We start from the raw sequence: 10,784 nt of genomic DNA, 5'->3' as shown, positions 1-10,784 counted from the left end.
CAAGTTTCTGGTATTACCCAGATCTCTCTCTCTGTTTTTGTTTTCCAGTTTATTCTCTGGGTCTTGTTCCCTATTTGCTATTAAAAAAAATTTTCTGAGGAAAAGAAATTTCTGGAATGACTTGGTTTTGCATCTAACCGTCACCCTCTTCAGTATATCCCTTTCTGAAGAAGTTGATAAAGCTTTCTTTTTTTGGTTATAGTCATTCTACATCATTCATTGCCCACAGGGTGTCAGGTGGCTGTTATGAATTTAAGCTGTATGGGGCTGAGCATTTTAGAAGGCACCACATTTTTTATAGTGGGAAGAGTGAAAAAATCTTAAGCTTTCGATTTCAGAATAATGAACTGATTCTTAATTTTTTTTAGCTGCTGAAATATTTAGAATGTATGATTTTATTAAATGTTCTTCTATCATAATACCTATATAACTTGATGTGGATGAAGAGAAATATAGAGTAGTGAAATAGACTTACTTAAAATTTTGAAAGGATAATGCTGAAGCCTCCTTTCACTCATGTTTGAAATTAAGGCAACACCATATGTGAAGGGAAAGTAACAAAAAAGAGAACAAAAAGGAGTGATGAGCAATGTGCCATTATTTGGACATTCTGTCATCCATTTACTTATGGAGCACCTGCTCTCATGTCCATACTAGATACTAAGAGGGGTTCAAAAATGAAAATGCACGGTCCTACCTTCAGTAGCTTACTATCTAGTACCTAAGAGACAAAATAAGCAGTTAACAAAGTAAAATTAAATGCAAAAAAGGAGTGACATGAGAGGTAGAAATCAATTGTGTGAATCAGGAAAGACGTGGTGGTAGAAACAAAATTTGAGCAAAGTCTCTGACAGCAGGTAAGATTTAAGCATGTCACTGTTGTAGGAAGGTCTCTTTAGGGTTCAGGAATAGTGTTAACAAAAGGATAGACAGAGTCTGGCTAAGACACAATTAACTCGGGTGAAATAGTCAGAGACAAGCACAAATTGGGGGCTTTTCTCTCTAGACTACAGGGAACCATTAATGTTTCTAGCCAGTGAGTGTCACAGTTAGAGTTGTGTTCAGGTGGATGAATTTGACCACAATGTGGAACAGGGAAGGTTAGAGACAGGGATAATGCAACACTGGACTGCCTTTTAAAGTTCACATACTTACTTTTACATGAGTGACAGCTTGATAGAGTGGAAAAATCACTAGACTTGAAGTAGAAAGCATTCTTTGGCTGTGCTTTTTACTGGCTGTGATCTCGGGCATATTACTTAATATCTGTATCCTCAGTTTCTTTTTCTAAGTGGACTTAATACCTATCTTGTAGAGTTATTTTTTTGTAAATGAGATAAGCCCCCAAACACAATGCCTTGCACATAAGTACTCAATGAATGTTTGTTTCTGTCCTTTACTGCCTAATTCAGATTTTAAAGGTGTTTATTTCTATAACCGCCTGTTAATGTTGCTTGAGTAAGTGCACACCCACCCAGTTCATTTCAGTATTTTAGATGATGCTAAGTCTAAGACCTAGAAGGCAACATTATGTCACATTTGCATTTGGGAGAATAAAATTACAATCGGGAAAGTAACAGGTACTTTGGGTTCTCGAGACAGTCTGAGTTTTTTCAACATTCATTTAACCGGTATTTCTTGAGCCCCCGTTGGGGTCTGTGCCTGTGCAAGAAGATGCAAAGTAGACACAACTCAGTCCTGCTCTCAAGAAGTTCACAGTCAAGTATCAGAGACATATCAATACATGGATAATTTTAAAGGTTTTTGATAAGTGTTAGAAGTTTAAACAACGCATGATAGGAACACAAAAGGAGGCATAATGGTTTATGTTTGCAGAGGTAATGTAAAGCTTCACAAGGAGGCAAGCCCCCCAGATGAATCTTGGAGTGTTGTAGTCCACCTGCTACACAGGTGGAAGACATACCATGCTGGGGAAATAGGTGTAAAGTATAAAGAAGGGAGAGATTGCATTTGGCTGCATTTAACTGAAAAAATAACAGTGGTGTAAACACAGGTGACATTTATTCCTTTTTCCTACACACTAGGAAATGCTGGCACCAATTTAGTGACTTAAGGATGTCAGGCCCTAAGTCTTTGAGATTCTTTTGACATATATTCCAAAGGAAGCTGAGAAATAAAGATTTTCTTTATTTATCTTACCCTTTTAAAGCAGGGCACAAACTTACTCCAACAAAATCAAAATTCTGTTACAAAGGAAGAAAGGGGAGACTATAGCAACTCATAGTCTTTGGTAGCTCATTTTTAGGGGATTGCAAATGGTGTTGCTGGGTGATGGCACTTCAGAGAGGACTGGTAGGTGAGGCTGGAGAGGCAGGCAGGCCTGAACCAAGTGAAGAACTAAAAGTTTATTTGTACAACTTCTTTTCATGGGAAAATTAGTCCAAAGTTCCGTGATGAGATATTAGGAACATGTGTCTGGTTACAGCCACAGTAGTAGGAAAGGAAAGTTCTTTATTCCCATCACATTTTGGCCAATCAGAAACCTCCCAAATCCTACAAATGTCACCAAGGGCAAGGTTCCAGTAGGAAATTCTGGTTGTTTTACATATGCTGCAAAAGATTCCTTTTTCTCCCATGCGTTGTTAATAATAAAAATCACCACTGCCAATAATATTTCTTTTTCTTCTGTCCCTCTATTCCTTTCTTCTTTTTGCTGGGAATTTACACCAGTGTATGGCCAGTGACTTCACATTTCCCTCTTAATGACCTTTCAACAAAATTCCACACCCCTGGCTAAAAGCCAGGCAGAGTTGTATCTGGGCTCCAGGGTTTCTGAGACTTAATTTTGTTTTTCTATTTTTCAGCTTTCCATCATTCTATCACGTTGGTGCAATTCCTCTCCCCTTTTTTCTGGGAGCTCTCAGCAGTTGCTCTTTCAGCATGCTCCCTTTTTCTCTCTTGGCCCCTTCTTTCCCTGGGCACACATATCCTTTCTTGCATAAGGAAAGGTCAGGAAGGTGTTTAGTTACCTGTAGGGTTCAGTGCTTTCTAATATCTAACTAAACCTCTCATACTACCAATTTAAATCTATATCCTATATTGATTATATAAATAATGTTTTGATGATGTTTTTTCTCATCTCGAAAGTAATACCTGTTTATTTAGAAAAAACTTTAAAAAAACAGATCAACTGAAATAAGAAATGGGACTTACCCATAATCCAACCATTCAAAAATACCCACTATTAACACTTTGATACATGTTCTTTCTTTTCAGTCTTTCTGTTATGCATATAGATTGTGTACTTTTTTTGTCCACTTGTGAGAATTTAATGAACTTCCCTCTGTGTAGCTTCAAGCTACCAGGACAAAACACACCCCCACCCCCCAACACTCTTAATCTTCTCCGAAACTCTTCTGCTGAAGAACTTGGCCTTCACAATGACAGGCTGCTTTGGGAGCTTTCCCTCCCTCAGAGCTTTGTAGTAGCCCAATCGCACCACATCAATGATAGGAGCAGCTCCAGTCTTGTTTTTGGCAGCATTTACCTGTGTCTGCTCACTGACCAAGGTCCAGAGTTTATCAAGGTTGACAAGTGGGCAGAAGCTCTGGCTCCTCTTTAAGTGGTAATCCTCATACCAACTTTCCCACAATAACCTGCGTGATATTTGTCAAAGTTGATCGTTTGATGATATAAGCCACCAGCATAACCTTGGCCTCCTGGGTGCTTCCTGTGCTTGCTGATGTGGCTCATGTGGCCCTGAAGCTTCCGGGTCTTTCTCAGTCTGGATGACATGTCAGTGGCCAAGATGCAAGAGGGAGGCCTCCACAAAGTTTAGCCTGTGTACATGTTTTGATGGTACCATTCTGTACATATTACTTTGAACTCATGAACTCTTCCCTCAATGTGCACACACATTTCCTTCCTCTTGGAGTTACATAACACTTTTTACTAAATCATCATTTAGTGTTCACATTAAGATGATATCAATGAGGGGGGTTCTGGCTCAGATGGTGGCCTATGTAAATGGGGTACTTGCATTCTCCCACAACCACATCAAAAAAATTACAACTAAACTATAGGACAATCATCATTCAGAACTGACTGAAATCTAGCTGAAAAAAGTCCCACAACTAAGGATATAAAGAAGAAGCTACATCAAGACTGGTAGGAGAGGTGGAGACACAGAATGGGCTGGTCCCACACCCATGTGTGGCAGATAAAAATCGGGAAAGATATCTTAGCCGCAGAGGTCCCCTCTGAGGAGCAAGGGGCCCCAGCCCCACACCAGGCCCACCAGTCCAGGGTCCCAGTGCCATGAAGAGAAGTCCCCATAAATTCTGGTTGTAAACACCAGCAGGGATTGTGGCTGAGTGAGAGGGAGGGCTGCTGGAATCCCATGTGTTGCTCTTTTTTTTTTCTCTAAAATATATCTTTATTAATTTCAGAGAGAGGAAGAGAGAGGGAGAGAGGAGATAGAAAGATCAATGATGAGAGTCATTAATTGGCTGAAGCCTGCAACCTGGTAATGTGCCCTGACCAGGAAACGAACCCCGATCACCTGGATCCTAGGTTGATGCTCAACCGCTGAGCCATGCCTGGCCGGGCCCATGTGTTGCTCTGAATGGGCCCACACATGGACTTACTCGGACTCACTTCCTCTATGCTCCAGCAGCTCCAAAGGCACCAGGGACATACGGGGAGGAACTGATTTGTCTGGCATCAGGGCAAGACCTGGAGGGGCAGCTTTCTTCCAGACAGAAGTGCTGGCATTTTTCCTTTGATGATCCCTGCCCCCACAGAGCCGGCAGGAGGGTGCCATATCTGAGTCTCCATCAACCTGGCTAATACTGTTCACCTCACCCTGGTGATTCCCTGAAACCCCTGCCCCACCCAACTTGTGGGCCCACCCAAGCCATTTCCAGTGGCTTTTCCATACAAATAGCCTGTTTTAGCTCATGCTTCAGGCTTTCCTAAAATCTCTCAAACAAGCAGCATCTGGCCTCACCATGCCCTGTACCTCTTGCTAACTGGCCTCAGGCTCTGCACTAGCGGCAGCTGGCCTTGATCTGCAGCTTGGTCTCTCCTGGGCACCTCCAAGGCCAGCACAAGTAGCAGTCATTTGTGAAGCTCATGCTGGGTGGCCCTGGGCAGAGCACAGGTGGTGGCTGACCTTGGCCTGTACCTCTCAGGCGGCCCCAGAGCCAGCACACTGAAGTGGACAACTTCAGACCATGCCAGAGCATCACCAAATCAACACTCAAAGGGCAAATTCAGCATGTACTCGAGCCCCACCCAAGTAAATCCTGCTCCCTGGGGTTGGCCCCTGCACAGCTGATCCTCCAAGGCAGTTGCAGCCAATCTTCACAGCCAATGTAGCTGGGGGTGAATCCCTCCCACTGAGGTGCCAACAGCATTCAAGCTTCAACTACAATAGGAGGGTCCGCACAGCGCACATGGGGGGCATACCTGAAGTGCCCAACTCAGGTGATTGGGCAGGCTGTGCCACTGGACACTACAGGACACCTATGACATCAGCCCAGGAGACACAGCAGCTCTACCTGACACATAGAAACAAATATAGGAAGGCAACCAAAATGAAGGGACAAAGAAACATGTCCCAAGTGAAAGCAGAACAAAACTCCAGAAAAAGAACTAAACAAAATGGAGACAAGTAACCATCAGGTGCAGAGTTCAAAACACTGGTTATAAGGATGCTCAATGAACTTAGGGGAAGAGTAGATGAACTTAGTGAAAAGTACAACGAAGAGATAGAAAACATAAAAACAGAGGTAAAACATAAAAATAACCAGTCTGAAATGAAGAATACATTACAGGAAATCAACAGTGAAGCAGCAGGTGAAATCAGAGATTTGGAAGATAACAAAGCAGAAAACACCCAATCAGAACAGCAAAAAGAAAAAGTAATTTTAAAAAGTGAGGATAGTGTAACCAGCCTCTGGGACAATTTCAAGCATACCAACATTCACACCATGGGGGTACTGGAAGGAGAAGAGAGAAAGCAAGAAATTGAAAACCTATGTGAAAAAATAATGACCCAAAACTTCCCTACCCTGATGAAGGAAATAGACATACAAGTCCAGGAAGTGCAGAGAATCCCCAAAGAGGCCCACACCAAGACACATCATAATTAAAATGCCAAAGGTTACAGACAAAGAGAGAATCTTAAAAGCAGCAAGAGAAAAGCAATTAGTTACCTACAAGGGAGCTCTCATAAGACTGTCAGCTGATTTCTCAACAGAAGCATTGCAGGCCAGAAGGGAGTGGCAAGAAATATTCAAAGTGAAGAAAAGTAAGGACCTACAACCAAGATTACCCAGGAAAGCTATCATTTGAAATCAAATGACAGGTAAAGAGCTTCCAAGACAAGAAAAAGCTAAAGGAGTTAATCACCACCAAACCAGTATTACAAGAAATGTTAAGGGGTCTTCTTTAAGAAAAAGAAGGGAAAAAAGATCAAAAATATGAATTATAAAATGGCAATAAATACCTATCTATCAACAATTACTTTAAATGCAAATAGATTAAATGCTCCAGTCAAAAGACATATGGAGTCTGAATAGATAACAAAACAAGACACTTACATATGCTGTCTACAAGATACTCACTTCAGATCAAAAGACACACAGACTGAAAGTAAAGAGATGGGAAAAGGTATTTGATGAAAATGGAAACAAACAAAAATCTGGAGTAGTAATACTTATACTAGACAAAGTAGGCTTTAAAACAAAGGCTATAACAAGAGACAAAGAAGGACCCAACAGTTCCACTTCTGGATATTCACCCATAGAAACCCAAAACATTAAATTGAAAAGACATATACATCTATACATTTATTGCAGCATTAATTACAATAGCCATATGGAAGCAACCTAAGTGTCCATCAAAAGATAAATGAACAAAAAAGTGGTGCATATACACAATGGAATATGACTCAGCTATAAAAAAGAATTAAATCTTGCCACTGCAACAACATGGATGGACTGAGAGGTTATTGTGCTGAGTAAAATAAGTTAGACAGAGGAAGAAGATGCTGTATGATTTCACTTATATGTGGAATCTAAAAATACATAAATGAATAAGCAGAGCAGAAACAGACTCATAGATACAGAGAACATTTTGATGGTTGCCTAACAGGAGGGTGTTGGGGGGATGGCTGGAAAAGATAAAGGGATTAAGAAGTTCAAATTGGTAATTACGGAATAATCATGGGGATGTAAAGTACATGATAGGGAATATAGCCAATAATATTGTAATAACTGTATGGTGTCAGATGGGTACTAGATTTATCAAGTAATCACTTAGTAAGTTATATAATGTCTAATCACTGGGTTATAGACCTGAAACTAATATAATATTGTACTTCTACTGCAATTGAAAACTAAAAATTATTTCAAGTAAAAAAATTACATCAACATTGAGAATGTATTTAATGCCACTGAACTATACACTTCAAAATGGTTAAAATGGTAAGTTTTATCTTATGTATATTTTATGACAAATTTAAAAAATACAAGCTGTAAAAAGTAAGTGATATCAACATTGTTCATAATTAGCCTTTTAATATACTATATACTGCATTTTACTTTTGGCACAACTTTTATTTTTTCTAGAGTCAGTAATTGTCTGTGTTTTCTCTTCCTATTTGCTTATTGTTTATAGAACTGATCCCAAATATTCCAATAGAACTGTAAAACCTAAATCAGTACAAATACATCAGTTGTTTGTGTTTGTTTGTTTTTGTGTTCTTTCTTTCTTTCTTTCTTTCTTTCTTTCTTTCTTTCTTTCTTTCTTTCTTTCTTTCTTTCTTTCTTTCTTTCTTTCTTTCTTTCTTTCTTTCTTTCTTTCTCTTTCTCTCTCTCTCTCTCTTTCTTTCTTTCTTTCTTTTTTGTACAATATTCCTTTTAGAGTCCTCCATAATCTTACTCCTGTGTGAACTGGAAGCTTATTCTAGCTTTGTTTCCAGCTTCAAAAGTCCATTCACCTCTTTTCTATCTTGGATCTCTTGTTTCCTGAACCCCAACACTTTTTTCTTGCTTTACAGCCTCATTGATGAAGCATACTTGAGTCACTTCCTGAAAAGCTCTGCATGGAAGGTAAACGTTTTGTGCATATGAGTAACTGAGGATGCCTTTATTATAAACTATCCTCACTTGATTGGTAGTTTGTCTGGATAAAGAGTTCAAGATTGCAAATAATTTTCCCTCAGAATTTTGAAGGCCTTGTTCCACTGTTTTTTGCTTCCAGGATTGCTGTTGACATATCTGCTATTCTGATTCTTAAAACTTTGGATGTTATCTGGTTGGTGTGTGGTTTATTCTTTTTAAAATTTTCTTTTTATGCCTGGGAATCTGAAATTCCACAATGGTATGTCTTGGTATAGGTCTTCATTCATTCAGTGTGCTGGTCACTTGTTATGCTCTTTATGTTCTTTCAATTAGAAAACTAGTATCCTTTTGTTCTGGGTCACTTTTGTGTTTCTGTGATCATTGCAGTCCTCCATTTTGTTTTTCTTTTTTTCTTTTTGGAACTTCTGTTATTCAGATATTGGCTCTCTTGGACTGATATTCTTATTTTCTTGTATTTACTTTCTTTTTCTCTTTCTTTCTTTCTTTCTTTCTTTCTTTCTTTCTTTCTTTCTTTCTTTCTTTCTTTCTTTCTTTCTTTCTTTTTGGATATGCTTTTATTTTTTAATAACTAGAAACCACATCATTTCATTTTTTAAAAATTTATCTTTATTTCTGAAAATATTACAGATGTCCCCTTTCCTTCCCCATTGACCACTTCTACCCCACACCCACTCCCTGCCCCAGGCCTTCACCACACTATTGTCTGTGTCCATGGGTTATGTATATAAGCATATAAATTCCTTGATTAATCTCTCCCTACCCACCCACCACCTTCCCTCTGAGATTCATCAGTCTCTTCCATGCTTCTATCTCACTGAATCTATTTCGTTCATCAGTTTATCGTGCTCTTTAGATTCCACATACAGGTGAGATCATGTGATATTTGTCTTTGTCTGCCTGGCTTATTTTGCTTAGCATAATATTCTCCAGGTCCATCCATACTGTCTCAAAGGGTAAGAGATCCTTCTTCTTTACAGCTGCATAGTATTCCATGGCGTAAATGTCCCACAGCTTTTTTATCCACTCATCTACTGATGGGCACTTGGGCTGTTTCTAGATCTTAGCTATTGTAAATTGTGCTGCTATGAACATAGGGGTGCACATATTCTTTCTGAATAGTGTTTTAGGATTCTTAGGATATATTCCTAGAAGTGGGATCACTTGGTCAAATCGCAGTTCCATTTTTAATTTTTTGAGGAACCTCCATACTGTTTTCCAAAGTGGTCGCACCAGTCTGCATTACACCAATAGTGTACCAGGGTTCCCCTTTCGCCACATCCTCACCAGCACGTGTCATTTGTTGATTTGTTGATGGTAGCCATTCTTACAGGTGTGAAGTGATACCTCATTGTGGTTTTAATTTGCATCTCTGATGATTAGTGACTTTGAGTATTTTTTCATATGTCTCTTGTCCATCTGTATGTCCTCTTTGGAAAAGTGTCTATTCAGGTCCTTTGCCCATTTTTAAATTGGATTGTTTGTCTTCCTCCTGTAGAGTTGTATGAGTTCTTTGTACATTTTGCAAATTAGCCCCTTATCAGATACATCCTTGGCAAATATGTTCTCCCATACTGTGAGGTTCTTTTGTATTTTGAGGATAATTTCTTTTGCTGTGCAGAGGCTTTTTAGTTTGATGTAGTCCCATTTGTTTATTTTTTTGTTTCTCTCACCCTAGGAGATGTATCAGTGAAAATTCCACTATGTGAGATGTCTGTGACTTTACTGCCTATGTTTTCTTCCAGGATTTTTATGGTTTTGCAACCTACACTTAAGTCTTTTATCCATTTTGAATTATTTATTCTTGTGTATGGAGTATGTTGCTGATCTAATTTCATTTTTTTGCATCTACCTGTCCAATTTTCCCAACACCATTTATTGAAGAGACTATCTTTACTCCACTGTATGATCTTGCCTCCTTTGTCAAATATTAATTGACCATAATGGCATGGGTCAATTTCTGGATTCTCTGTTCTGTTCCATTGATCTGTATGTCTGTTGTTGTACCAATACCAGGCTGTTTTGATTACAATGGCATTGTAGTATAGTTTTATATCCAGTAAAGTGATTCCTCCAACTCTCTTCTTATTTTTCAATATTGCTGTGGCTATTCAGGGTCTTTTTTGGTTCCATATAATTTTTTGGAATATTTGTTCTAGCTCCGTTGTTGGTATTTTAATAGGAATTGCATTGAATCTATAGATTGCTTTGGATAGTATGGACATTTTAATGATATTAATTCTTCCAATCTATCAACATGGTATATCCTTCCACTTGTTTATATCTTCCTCTATTTTTTTTTTTTTCAGTGTCCTATAATTTTCCAAGTACAGATCTTTTACATCCTTGGTTAAGTTTATTTTTAGGTATCTTATTTTTTAGTTGCAATGGTAAATAGTATAGTTTCTTTAGTTTCTTTTTCTGCGAATTCATTGTTGGTGTATAAAAATGCTGTTGATTTTCTGATTTTAATTTTGTATCCAGCTACTTTGCTGAATTCATTTATCAGATCTAGTAGTACTTTGGTGGAGTCTTTAGGGTTTTCTATGTCGTGTCATTTGTGAATTATGACAGTTTTACTTCCTCCTTTCCAATTTGGATACATTTTATTTTTTCTTCCTGTTTGATAGCTGTGGCTAGGACTTCCAGTACTATGTTGAATAAGAGTAGTGAAAG

The 10,784-nt window shown here is 38.6% G+C and overlaps 1 pseudogene; it reads right to left on the bottom strand.

The window, feature by feature from the left end:
• Positions 1 to 3,319: 3,319 nt before the first annotated feature.
• LOC107533713 (large ribosomal subunit protein uL15 pseudogene) lies at positions 3,320 to 3,756 on the bottom strand (annotated as a pseudogene).
• Between the last annotated feature and the right edge of the window lie 7,028 nt (positions 3,757 to 10,784).

The sequence above is a fragment of the Miniopterus natalensis genome, chromosome 1 (assembly GCF_054644295.1).
Source record: "Miniopterus natalensis isolate mMinNat1 chromosome 1, mMinNat1.hap1, whole genome shotgun sequence".
Taxonomy (NCBI): domain Eukaryota; kingdom Metazoa; phylum Chordata; class Mammalia; order Chiroptera; family Miniopteridae; genus Miniopterus; species Miniopterus natalensis.
Note: the sequence above shows the minus strand (reverse complement) of the source record. Positions and strands in the feature narration are given on the sequence as shown.